Source organism: Acomys minous, assembly GCF_964271855.1.
Source record: "Acomys minous genome assembly, chromosome: 14".
Lineage (NCBI taxonomy): Eukaryota > Metazoa > Chordata > Mammalia > Rodentia > Muridae > Acomys > Acomys minous.
In genome coordinates, this window is record NC_140496.1 from 79,228,683 (window position 1) to 79,242,996 (window position 14,314).

Sequence of the window (14,314 nt, forward strand, 5' to 3'; positions counted from 1 at the left end):
GAGCTTTGATGTAGACAAAACAGTCATCTAGAGATTTGTACCAGGTGAATACTGTGGGATTTGTTGTTGTTTTGTTTTTTTTTAATATGTATTGGGCCTGGAGAGACAACTCTTGTTAAGAGCACTGGCTGCTCTTTGAGAGGACCTAAGTCTGATTCTTAAAACCCATCTAGAGGTTCACAACCATCTGTAACTCCACTTCCAGGGAATCCAGTGTCCTCTTCTCAACTCCATGGGCATTAAGCATGCATTTGGGGCACAGACATAAATGCAAGCAAAATACCTGTATACATACAATAATAACTATAGATATGTATACATACATATATACACATATATGTGTATGTTGTTATTGTTGTTGGTTAAATGAGAAATGTTCCCCTAAATTCTTTGAACACTTGGTCCCTAGCTAATGGCATTTTTGGGGGAGGCAATAGACTGTTTGGGGAGGTTGGGTTTAGCTAGAGTAAGTGGGTTGCTGGGAAGTAGGTCTAATAGATAATAGTGGAACCCTGCTCCCAACCTGAGCTCTCTACTTCTTGGTTGTTGCCATGTAACAAGCAGCTACTGTATGTTCCCATCCCCACCTCTCCCCCCCAAAAGCAAACTCATCCTTCCATTATGTCCATGGTATGATAGACTCTCTTTTCTCAAACAACGAACTAAAATACATCTTCCTTTAAGTTGTTCCTTGTCAAGTATTTAGATACAGCAATGAGAAAAGTAGTAAATTTGTCCTGAGAAAATGTGGTCCTTGCTATAGTGGACTTGACCCTGTAATTCACAGGGCCTTGGAACTATTCTGTGGAGCCAGTCATAGCGGTGAATGTCTTTAATCTGGGCGCTTGGTAGACAGAGATGTGTGGATCTATCTCTGAGTTTGAGGCCAGCCAGGGCTACCTATCAAGTTTCAGGACATCTAGAGCTATATAGTGAGACCCTGTCTTGAAATAAAACAAACTCTTTTTGAGGAGGAATATGGGGACGCTTGAACATGTGAGGCAAAGAAGCCCTCGACTGCTATAAGCACAGCTTAATGAGTAACCGCGGTGGATGTGTGGAAGATCCGAAAGACAATACAAAGGCAGACAAATAAAAAACAAAAATACAAATTTCTTATAAATTAAGAAAAACTGTACCCATTCCGTTTCAAGGTGGGGCGGGGGAGGGGGGGACAAGGACTCTACTGAAAATTGTACTAGAGGCCGTGTTCTCCCACATCAATCATTAATGAAGAAAATGCCCCCTGCAGAATTGCCCATATGCTAATCTAGTAGAGGTATTTTCTCAAATGAAGTTTCCCCTTCTCAGATGACTGAGATGCACAGCAAACTTTCGTGAAAATAAAAATCTAATCTAAGCAGGACATGTTTCTCCAGCTCTTGTGCTGCAGCGTAGATGCACTTAGTACCTGCAGCAGAGAAACATTGGCATCTTTAATATTTTGGGAGTCTCTAGTATTAAGTGGTTTCTTAGGACCTTCCTCTAGGAAAGCTGATCCTGCCTCATGTTGTCTAAGTGCATGGCTTTGTGGGACTTCTGAGTGGAATTCAGTATCACGTAACTGCTGTATTATGCATGCCTCCAACACCAGCGCTACACGACCAACTGCGGCAGGAAATCTTGAAGAATCGTTCTACCTAGGGTAAACAATAGAATGAAATAGTTGTCATCTAGAAGTATTTGGCCCTTGAAGAAATCACTGTAGAAAACAGTGATTGTTTTCTATTATCTATGGAGTTGTTTTCTTGTTTTTGTTCTTTGTTGTTGGTGGTGGTGGTGTTTTTTTCTTTGTTTGGTTTTGGTTTTTCAAGACAGAGTTTCTCTGTAGCCTTGGCTGTCCTGGACTCACTTTGTAGACCAGGCTGGCCTCAAACTCACAGGAATCTACCTGCTTATAGAGTTGTTTTTCTGAAGGAGCTTTACAACCTTTGCATGACTTTGGTCGCAAGGCAGTGCTGGCACACCTGGGATGTCTTGCATTATTGAGTACTGCAAACAGTACACAATAAGAACTAAAGTTGCAGGGATGTGATTTTTTTTTCACCAAACATATAGATTAGCATGAGTAGCAAAACTACTCAGCATTCTATTCAACCAAAACTATTAATTGTTACACAATTAATTGCTGCACAATTAATAGACATACTTTTGTGAGGCTCTTTGACATTCAGTCCACAAAGGCTGGATTTCCCTGCTTCCAGCAAAGCTTTAATTCATCCTTGAGTGAACTTACTTTTTTAGTCATCCAATGCAACTCAGAATAACAGACCAAAGTGACTCCATTTTGTTAAAACCTCCATTTTGTACTAGGGTGACCTAGTCCTGCACTCTCGATCCAAGAAAAACCACAGAAAGTACACTTGGCAGAAAAATATGAAATACCCAATCAGCTGGAAAACAAGAAAGTATTAAAAGTCTCAACACTTCCTCAGATCTTGAAGTTATTCTTCAGAAAGTTAGTCTGTTGTGGTTTTGCACCAGACTTGAACCAATTGGTTTAAAGGGTAATAGTCCCCTACAGAGGTCAACCAGTGAGATGCTTGCCAGGCTGGAAACCTTGCTTTCTTGCTGCAATCTATAAGAACCTCTCTCTCCCTGGGCTTGAAGCGCACATCTGAGAACCACTCCATTGGTGACAATGTGGGCCCAGGTCAAGCTTGAAATAAAGAACCTTGTGTGTTTGCATCATAATCATCTCCTTGGTGGTCTTTGGGGTCTGTTGAATTGGGCACACCAAGAACAATAGTCAACAATGTCAAGGTCTGCTGTCAACCTGAGATGCAGCCCAGCCTCTCTTCATATGGTCTCTGCTTTAATTCCTGCCTTGAGTTCCTGCTCTGAATTACCTTCATGATGGACTGTTGTAGAGGAATGCTAATTTAGAACATCGCTGTTCTGGCAAGAGATCACATCTAAAGATCTTCTAGGTCTGTGTGATCCAGCTGGAATACAAAGAGACAGAGGCAAACAAATGAGTTCAAGGCCAGCTGGGTATAGAGCAAGTATCAGGTAAAGAAAAGCTTAGATCCAGGCATGGTAATACACGCCTTTAATCCCAAACAAAGGTAAAGTTAGTTTGTAGAAGGAAACACCCATGTGATGTCTAATTGAGTAGCAAAAAAGGTGACAAATCAGAGAAGATTTGACATATTAGGATACATTCAACTCTTATGAGAAGAGAGAGCAAAGGGAAGTAACTTAAGAGGCAGCTTTACAAAGAGAGGAAGCAGTTTTACCAGGACAGTAATAGAGAGAGATGGGTTGCAAGAGAGAGAACTCCGGTGAAGATAGAACAGTTCAGAAAATGAAAAGGATCCAGAAGATTAGAGCAGATTGCTAAATTAGTTTGACACCAAGCACAGCAATTCTGGAACAAGAGAGAAGCCAGATTAAATATGTCAGCTGAGAGAGGAGTTTGAACCAGAACAGCTGAGTTGAAACAGGCAATCCAGAGCTAAGAAAAACCAAGCAAGGGGTAAGCTCATTAAGCAGTAAGTCTCAGAGGATAAAACATTCTAGGCCTAGGTTATATTATACAGAGGCTAGAGGCTTTCAGGACTAGGCCTAGGTTAGCAGAAGGAGGTAGTAATCCTCCCAGATGACAATTGTGCAAGAAGAATGAAAGTTATGTTAACAGACTGTGATTCAGTTGTGTAAGCCCAAGAAACCCCTTCCTACCCAAGTTGCTTTTTGGTGGCTGTCTTTATCATAGTGATAGAAACCAAAGTATCTAAGGCTGTTGGAGCCCACATGATTCCACCAGGTGATAGATATAGACACAAGGTTTGCCTGTGGTGTTTAGGCTATACTTTAGTTCAATCTTTAATTTTTTGATTATTTTCTTTTGAAATGGAAATATTTGCTCTGAGCCACTATACATTACACACACACACACACACACACACACACACACACACACACATTCCTTTTTTTGTTTAACAGTGGTTCACAGTTACGATATCTCAGAAAAGGCTCTGGACTTTTGGACAGTGTTTCCCTGTAATGGGGGTTTTGAAATTAGACTGTATGAACTTTGCATTGGAGAGCCTCATGAATCCATGGGGTCCTGGGCAAATGGTTACAGTTTGGTTGTGAAATGGCTCATATCAGTTCCTGTGTTTGAACACTTGAGCACCACCTGATGGCATTGTTGCGGGGGAGGTGGTTAGAAGGTTGGACCTAGTCTCAAGAAGTTGGTGTCTAGAAGAGGTGGGCTTCATGCTTTACTGCTGCTTTCAGTCCAACCTTTCTGCTTCCTGGTTGATGTCCCGGAAAAAAAATCAGCTGGCTGCACATCTCTGCCACCATGAGCCAAGCTGTACCAGGTGCTGTCTCTCCCACCATGATGGGTTCACTCCCTCAGACCATAAGCCCAAGCAAACTCTAAAGGTTTTGTCAGATTTTGGGGCACAATGATGAAAAAAAGTGTCATACAAAACACCGTAAGATGGACGGAATGTGTAACTCTAACCAGCATGTACGTTCCTATTATCATCAGCCCACAATTACTGGTTTACCCTAAAGAGTTTAGTTTCAAATGAACGTGAAAGGCGATCTTGAAAGATAATGACATCAACTTTTGGCTAACATGCTAAATCTGTTTCCAATTATGAAAAAAAATGTATCCAAAAGCAATCAAGGGTCGCCGTGCATTGCAGACTCAGACTGTTCTCTGGGCACTTAGAGCAGACAGCTTGTGGGTGATGCAAAGTTCCTGCTTGTTGGCCAGTCATCAACAACTCAGAATTCCTTCTGATTGGAGAAAGCGTCACTGATTCTTCTTTGTCCATCCACAGGGAAAACCTACAATAAATACACATGCGGACTCTAGTGAGAATTCGAAGAGAAGAACTCGGCTCTTTGCCACGGGAGCTTGGCAGGGTGCAGGGGTGTGTGTCATTTTTTTTCCATCCTTGATAGGAACTGGCTTCCAACATAAACTTCCAGCTGTAATTGTTTTGCTGTTCCTTTATAGTCAAAACTGTCATACATGAAGCCAAAACCCACCTCATAATCTATAGTATTTTATTCAGGAAACTGGACATTGAATAATGAAGAAATTCTACTATACTTATACTTAGTCTAGACTGGAAATTACTGGGAAATGAGTCACATTGGGAGAAAAGATCACACATTCAGAAACATATGTTTAAAGATATAGGAAATATCTTTGCATTTAGAATATTGTACATATAGGAGTTACAATGGTCTTTACTTATTACATCAAATGTATGCTTTTCTGCTTTCTGTTGTATGTGATGGGTATTCTTCTACCAACGAAATGAGCCAATTCAAGCCAAATTAGAGTATATAAATGCAGGTTTATGGAGGGCAGCTTTTGGGTGGTTTCACTGATCCCACAGGTGAAGGTCAGTGGAGAGTATGTGTGCAAAGAGACAGGAGTAAAGAAACGGGGAGTGGGGAGAGAGAGAGAGAGAGAGAGAGAGAGAGAGAGAGAGAGAGAGAGAGAGAGAGAGAAGGAGCGAGGGAAGGAGGAAGGGAGGGAGGGAGGGGGAGGGAGGCAGAGAGAGAGAGAGAGAGAGAGAGAGAGAGAGAGAGAGAGAGAGAGAGAGAGAGAGAGAAGAACCAAAATGTCTGGATTGTATAGCAAAGAGCCTCTGGGGGAAGGGAAGTCCCATCCATAGGCTGGAGAGTTCAGGGTAGAGGCTGGGTATGCCAGCCATGTCCTGTACCAGGTAGGAACTGAGGGATGCTCAGAGAACCTGAGGGCTAGGTCGGCTTTGGTTAAAAATGCACCTTAGCCACTTGTCCTGGGTCTGAATCCCAGCAGTTTGGAGCTGCTTCTGTCCTGTTCCTGGACAAAGACTCGAACAGCCTTACTTCAGTTTTGTTCTTTTGGTTATATTTTTAAATATACGTGTGAATGCATGTATGTGCTGTGCAGGTGTGTATGAAGGCCACAGACTGACACTGAGTGTGTTTCTTCATCAGTCTTCATGTTCTCTTCTGAGCCTGGACCCAGAGCTCAGCATTTTGCTAGACTGGTTAGCAAGCTCTAAGGGGCTGCCTGGCTCTGTCTTTTCTACTGTAAACACCACTGTCATAGATACACAGTGCCACACCCTGCTTTGGTTTCTCTTTCTTTCCTTCTTCTTCTTCTTCTTCTTCTTCTTCTTCTTCTTCTTCTTCTTCTTCTTCTTCTTCTTCTTCTCCTCCTCCTCCTCCTCCTCCTCCTCCTCCTCCTCCTCCTCCTCCTCCTCCTCCACATCCTCCTCCGCCTCCTCTTCTTCTAACATGGGTTCTGGGAGTCTAAAATCGGGTCTTAATTTTTGCATAGTAGCTATCTAACCAACTGAGCAATCCGCATTTTGGGTCATTCATGTAATCAGGAAACAGATGCTTGGTTATTTAATCCTTAGCCTCTGGTCACACATCCAAATGTGAAGTTTCATTCTGCTTCTGGTACAAAATGCAGGCTTCTTTTCCTGCCCTATCTCCAGGCTAGCAATGAGTGTGACATTGAGAAGTGGGGGAGGTGGACCCTGAAGGCCACAAACACGATGCGTGCTTCCCTGTGTTTTGTGTAATCAGGCCTGAGGTTCACCTAGGCCTGGAGTATTTGGAGGAAGAGGATTTAATGTAAGCAGTTTGTTTTGGTTTGATTACAAAAAGTAATCACATTCTCAACGTCCCTAATGTTTGGTGTTATCTTGGAAGATGGAAACTTTGAGGAGGGCCTAGCTGGAATTAGGTCACTGTGGACATGCCTCTGAAGTTGGTAGCTTATCCTTGGGCCCTTGCTGTCTCTCTGCTTCCTTTCAGGCATCAGGGTACCATTGTCTGCGCTACTGTCAGCATTATCTCTCAAGTTCCCAGAACAGTATGTTAATCTCAGAAAACCCAACAAGTTTTCTAGCCCGAAGTTCAAAATACCTTCCCTAATCCTCCCCAGAATAATGTGACCATGTCCCTCACAACAGTACCCAATGATCCAGGTGCCTACTTCCAGCTTAGTTTGTGTTCTCATGACCAAAGCAGGAGGGGGGGGGTTGATTTCACCTCACAGGATGCAGTCCATCATCAAGAAAAATCAGAACAGGAACTCAAGGCAGGAACTTTGAGGTAGAGACCATTGGAGACACTGCTTACTGGCTTGTTTATCCTGGCTTGTTCAGTTTTATTGCTTATCTAAGGACCACCTTCCCAGGGATGTTACTAACCACGACACTAGGCTCTCCTACCTTATCATCCATCAAGAAAATGAATAACAGGCTTGCCCACAGACAAAGCTGATGGGAGCATTTTCTCAATTATGGTTCCGTTTTTCAAAATGATGCTAGCTTGTGTCAAGCTGACAGAAAACTAACCAGCACAAAGGTGTTATAGTTTGTTTAGCCATTTAACCAGTGAAGGATATAGTTTGCTTCTACTTTTTAATATTCTGGATAACCTATTCTAAATATTCATGTAAAGATTTTTATGAGAACCTAAGTCTTTACATCCGTAGGCTACATGTGTACCATGTAAGTGTGTAGTTGAGTGTCTAGTTTCTAGACAACTTACATGTTGTTTTCCAGAGAGCGACCATATCATTTTATATTCTCACCATCAATGTGTACATAATCTACTCCTCCAGGCCTTTGTTGGCATTTGGTATTCTATTTTTATTCTATGCCTTTTGATATATTTAAAGTGAAAATTCATTTGGTTTTAATTTGCATTTCCTTAATGCTCAGTCAGTGATGTTGAACATAGATGTATACATTGATTTACCATCTGTGTCTCTCTCTCTCTCTTTTTTTTTTTTTGGCAAAATGCCTTTTTAAAAATATATATTATTTATTTTATTTTACGTGTGTGTGTTTTGCCTACATGCATATGCACCATGTGCTTACATGGTACCCACGGAGGTAAGAAGAGGTATCAGATCCCCTGGAACTAAAGTTACAGATTGTGAGCCACCACGTGGGTGCTGAAAATGGAACCCGCATCTTCTGCAACAAATGCTGTCTTAACCACACAGCCATCTCCCCATCCTCCCTAAATGTTTTTTTTTTAAATGTCTTGTCTGTATTCTATCTAAATTGTTTAGAAACTTTTGCTGCTGGTTTTAAAGATTTTTTTAAAAATTGGGATTAGGTTTATTTGCAAGTAAGCAGCCCAATTTCTTTTGGTTTAAACATCTTTAAGTTTATTCTCCCATATAGAAGAAACCCAGGAATAGGCCCCTCCTGGCCGTGTGTTGAAAGAGCTCTGTCTCCTTTACTGTATGCTGTTTCTGTTATTGGAATTGTCTTTTGCCCCCACGTGGCTTCCAGAGTTCTGGTCATTCCATTTGTATCCTAGGAAGCAAAGGGTAGAAATGGGGGCAGAGGCCCCTCTCTTTATAGAACCTAGTTGGAAATCTTATGTTGCATGTCTTACATTTCTGTAGGATAAAGAAGTGATAGATAATTATAGCCATTGCAAGTATTATATATTCATTATAAAAGAGTATAAATAAATAATTCAGAGATATAAACAGAGAAGATTTATATTCTCCATAATTACATCTTCCAGAAATAATCATAGTTAGTAGTTTGGTAAGTTTTCTACTATTACTTTTGAGATTGTTTGAAGTATAATTTAAAATGTTTTTGCCTTTTGAATACACAAGTCTGCAGTTAGTAAATACATTCTTCTGTGCAGCTGTCGCTACAATTCAGGTTTACAACCCTTCCATTCTGAGTTCTGGAGTTTCTGCATAGGGTCCAGTATTCCAGGGTCAGAGTCTTTCTCAGAGGGAAAGTTTTAACTTGGAGAAAAGGCAGGCTTTACTTTTGGGAATCATGCCTTTGGCATAAAGGAGCAGTTAACATTTTACACATGGAAATCAACACATCCTTTCCCCCGCTTGTCTCCCACAGCCAACCCATCCCCTCGGCCTGTCAACGCTACCTCCAAAACATCTCCAGTTCTGCCCTCCATTTTTCCAGCATCCCCAGGTTCAAACCACCATCATTGCTCATATAATTGCTCTCCCGTCTCTCATGTCATGTGACCTTTTAACCTAACTGCTTCCAAAGGTTTACTATCACTCTTTAAATAAGATCCAGTTTCTACTACAGTCTGTGAGATCTCACCACACGTTGGCCTGTGTCTGACAGCACCTCGGTGCTCAGCCCTCCCCGCTCCTCTCTCTGTTGCACTAAACTGAACCCACTCGTGCTTCTCTTCCTGTCTCTACTACATCAAGACCCCTCAGGTCCTTGAATGTGCTCATCTTTCTTCTAATGTCTGCACAGCAAACATCTCTTACTGCATCATGCTGACTATCCCAAGATGCTTCACCGAGCACCACAATGCAAGCAGCCTCCTCTACTCTCATCACCTTGCACCTCTTACCCTTAGTAGTTTGTTTGCTCCATCTCCCTACCCAGTAGGGCTCTGTCAAAGCAGTGCCCTCGCCAGCCATTTGCACTGCTGCATCTCACGCACCCAGCACTTTGGAATGACTAAATGTTTGTTAGATATGGAGCATGTCTGTATTTTCCTTCTATATATATAAAAAAATTCTTCTTTGAGTCTTCACTTGCATTTGCAATTATGCTAATTAACAGTTTATTTTTACTTCTGACAAGTTTGATTTTTTTTTTTTTTTGAGACAGGGTTTCTATGTGTAGACCCGGCCGTCCTATAACTTACTCTATAGACCAGGTGGGCCTCGAACTCATAGAGCTCCACCTGCCTCTGCCTCTCCAGTGCAGGGTATTCAAGGTGTGGGTCACCACCACCCAGCTGACAAATTCATCTCTTAGTTTGGTCACATCATTTATTCTTATTGCCTGATGTGGGAAGCCGCGCCCACATTCGCCATTACAAGATGGCGCTGACACCCTGTGTCCCATGCTGACAAACGACTAATCTGCGCATGTGCGAAGGGATTTTCCACTCGTTGTGCTCTGCCTCTCCCGTGGCATCATCTCGCCCGATGAGCAACAGCCAATCAGGGACTGACACATCCTAAGTGAAGGACAGTTTCCTACATAAGGGAGGGGTTTCTGCTGTTTGCTCTCTCTGTCTCCGTTTTTCGTGTTGTAAGCTTATGCCCTTCCTCTCAAGAGGCAGTAAAGCTTTACTGCAGAAGGATCCTGTTTGTGTGTGCAGCGTCGTTCTTGCTGACGAGACGGTAACGCTAGCCACAGCCTGAAGCACACAAATATAACACAGGATACATCATGTTTCCAGTGCATCTTGACTCCAACTGCTGAGTCAGTAATGGTAAAGATGTCATTATTGGGTTTTTGCTTCAAAAATCATATAAATTTGTATCTCCAGTTCACCAATAATTTTCTGGTATGCCTAGGCAAATCTAGACAGATTTTTCACAGCATTGTGTCTTGTTCTGTTGAAAGGATACAGCATAAACTTGCCTCACCAAGTTGCTTCTATTTATCACAAGTTCTGTAAGATTTTTGTGTCTATATTAGTCTGAAATCTCACAGTTATTATATGATGACATCAAAGACCTTGCGCCAGAAAGGATACTACACTCTCAGAAATGCTTGAAGGGCTACGTTGCACACGACACTAATTTTTTTTGCATTATGTTGCAGTTAAATTGAAAGATAAATTTAGAATTTACTCACCAGTAAAAATAGCCTCAAGGCATTGAGTCTTTTAGCATGTCTGTTAGGTGTCTCAAGTACCCTCAAAACTTCAGAAAATTAATGAAGTGTATCTTACACATTTATACATATATCGTTTGTGTGTGGTGTATAAATTGCAAATTGGATGTGTTATGTAAATAGAACGCTGCAGACACATTCCTTATTTGAAACAAAGACCTTTCTGGTGTTATTGGGGTTTTGCTTACTTAACATCCTGGGAAAGCTGACAGAACAATACAACTAGAAAAGGGTAGCTAAATGATTCTGAAGAGATATTTTCTTAGGGTTTCTATTGCTGTGAAAAGACACCATGACCACAGCAACTCTTATAAAGGAAAACGTTTAATTTGGGCCGGCTTACAGTTTCAGAGGGGTTAGTCCATTATCGTCATGCCTGGAGGCAGACGTGGTGCTGGAGAAGGAGCTGAGAGTTCTACATCTTGATCCGAGGGCAGCAGAAGTGAAGACTAAGTTGAGCTTCTTAGACCTCAGAGCCCACCCCTACAGGGACACACTTCCTCCAACAAGGCCACACCCACTCCAGCAAGGCCACACCCACTCCAGCAAGGCCACGCCTCCTAATGGTGCCATTCTTTATGGGCCAAGCATTCAAACACATGAGTCTATGGGGGCCGTTCCTATTCAAATCATCATAGATACTATCCATTTTTCTAAAAGATACTGGAACGTGTAGTACACATTTAGTTTAAGATTCAGCCAGGTGTGGTGGCACATGCTTTTAGTCCCAGTACTTGGGAGGCCCAGGCAGTGGGTTTCTGTGAGTTTGAATCCCCCGTAGTCTACAAAGTGAGTTCCAGGCCAGCCAGAGCTACATCTCAAGCAAAACAAAACAAAACAAAACAAAACAAAAAAAAACCAACAAAAATATTCATATATAGTTTTCAAGAGAATTTGAAATATCAAAGAAGTCATGTAGCTATTATAGTGAGAAGTTAGGTTCTACTGTCTCACCAGAATAAACGTGGATTTTACTATATAACATTAATGGTTTTGTTTGTACACAGACTCTAAAATCTGCTGCACCTGCCTTCTGTTGTTATTGCTTACTTTTAAAGTCATTTATTTTTAGTTGCTTTTTAAATGGGTTTTGTTTTGTTGCTGTTCGCCTTTCCTTTCTTTTAAGATGGAATCCCATGCATCTCAGTCTAGCCTCACGATGTAGCCAAGGGTGACCCCGAACTTCCCGGCCTTCTGCCTCCCTGCCAAGATTGGTGTCAGGCATTGGATTTTTTTAAAAACCAGATTCTTCCCTTGTGATCTTTTTTTCAAAGAGAAAGAAGTTACTCACTGATTTTTCAAATAATCAAGGACAGTGAAGAGCCGTTTATGTTTATGTGGATTTCACCAATCAGTTGGCAACTTCAGAAGTTAAAATTACAGTGGTCCTCCGTGGGAGATAAAGTATAGAAGTAAATTGACATTAAAATGAATAAGTAAGGAGTTACTAAATCTATTTTTAAAATGAAACAATTGAACAAAGAATAAAAATAGACAACTCACGGAAGTCCTAAACAGTTAGGGTTTCTATTTCTGTGTTGGAACACTATGGCCAAAAATCAACTTGGGGAGTAAAGGGTTTATTTTGGCTTATCATTGTTCATCATGGAGGGAAGTCAGGACAGGAACTCACATGGGTAGGATCCTGGAGGCAGGAGCTGGTGCAGAGGCCATGGAGAGGCGCGGCTCACTGGCCTGTTTCACCTGGTTTGCTCAGCCTGCTTTCTTATAGCACCCAGGACCACAAACCCAGGAATGGTACCACCCGCCATGCGCTGGGCCCTCCCCCCTTGATCACGGACTGAGAAAATGCCTGACAGCGAGATCTCATGGAGGCATTTCCTCAACTGAGGCTCCTTCCTCTCTGATGACTCTAGTTGTGCCAAGTTGACACAAAACCAGCCAGGACCGCCATAATATATACAAAGAGCTGTATCACTTCATCTGTAGCCAGAGAACTTCAATGTAAGTCAACAAGGAAAATTAGCTAGTACCAAGTATGGGTTAGTATGAAGAGAAATTGAACCTCATGCACAGGTGAGAGTATCAATTCGTAATATATAGTGAAATTATTTTCATTTACTTGCCATCAGCAACAACAACAACATATGCATTATAAGAAATGCATCTCTAGGGAGTTTTGTCTTGGTCATAGAATGTGCTTGAATAGACTTGGATAATATAGGTCAGTCACCACGTACAGCCCTTTGATACAGACAAGAGATGTAGATAACAAAAGATACATGAAGCAGCCGCAGATGTGACAGCATACTATCTCACAGTAGGCTTATTTTATAACTACTCTCTAAAATAATGATAAAGCTATGGCATTATAAGTGTATGAGCCAGTAACCTAGTTTCTTATTACCTTCAATCTTCATGTACTGTCCATAATTCTACTAGCTCGGCTTTTGTGTGACTGACAGCACATTAGCACTGTGTGGTGCTGTGTTAAAGCATGTTAGCTTTAGGTGCGATGGCTAATCTGCATTGCCAGCTTGATTAGGTTAACAAACACCAAAGGAATTAGCACTTTAGGGGTGCATCTGAGAGGTCAGAGATGATTAACAGAGGGGAAAAAATATGCCATGCATATTGGAGGTCACCATCCCATAGATGGGATCTTGTCTGACACACAAACAGAAAAGGAGAAAGCAAGATGAGTGACAGCGCTCTCTTTTCTCTCTGCTTCTCAGCAGCTTTCCAATGATACAGCCAGAAGCTGGTCCCACCCCTGTGCCTTCCTTACCATGCTGGGCCATAGGGATTCATAACTACAGTGTCAGGATGCAATACCTGCTTCTGATGGCCTTGGGCACCCAGCACTCACATGGTGAACAGCATAGGTTCACCTAATACACTCACACACAAACTAAAAGGAATAAATTTCATAGCATATTTTCAAAGTAATATATTTTCAAAGCACACGCATCATGGAGAAGACAATATGTCTCAAAGCCTAGGGAAAACAGTGTGTATGTTAAAATGGCCAGATGAGAAGGACGAGGCAAATGAGGCTCAGAAGACTGGGGAGAACAAGAAGTGAAATGTGGCACGGGAGTATCGTGGGGACTCAGAGTAGAGCCTCACGTCTCCGTACCTGATTGTGGATAATGCATGCATATCCTGATTTTCAGCTTACGTAATGTTCCCAGCAAATGCATGCATGGATTTTAAAAACAGATTCTGGTAAGCTTTAAATGGCCTTATGTAGAGGGTACATCCTGATTGATACAAACTGGATAGCTGATTTATACAAAAATTTGCTTTAAATATATTTTCCCATCAACATATTTGAAATTAAGTTGCCTGGTGCAGTCTAGGAAAAAGTAAAAAAAAATTAAATATGGTTATTTAATACTCAAAGAGAAATGTTCTGTAAATCTAGAAAACACAAAGATACTTTATGAAAACCTTGAGACTCATGTCATTTGCCTGATATAGTAGGTTCTTTTGCTTCCTTTTGGTTTGGTTTTGGTTTTTAGTTTTTCAAGACAGGGTTTCTATGTGTAGCCTGGGCTGTCCTGGACTCTCTTTGTAGACCAGGTTGGCCTCGAACTCATAGAGAGCCACCTGCCTTTGCCTCCCGGGTGCTGGGATTAAAGGCGTGGACAACTGTACCCAGCTGTCTGATAATAGTTTTAAAAGCACTAATTAGGTTTTCTCTGTTGTTATTTCACCAT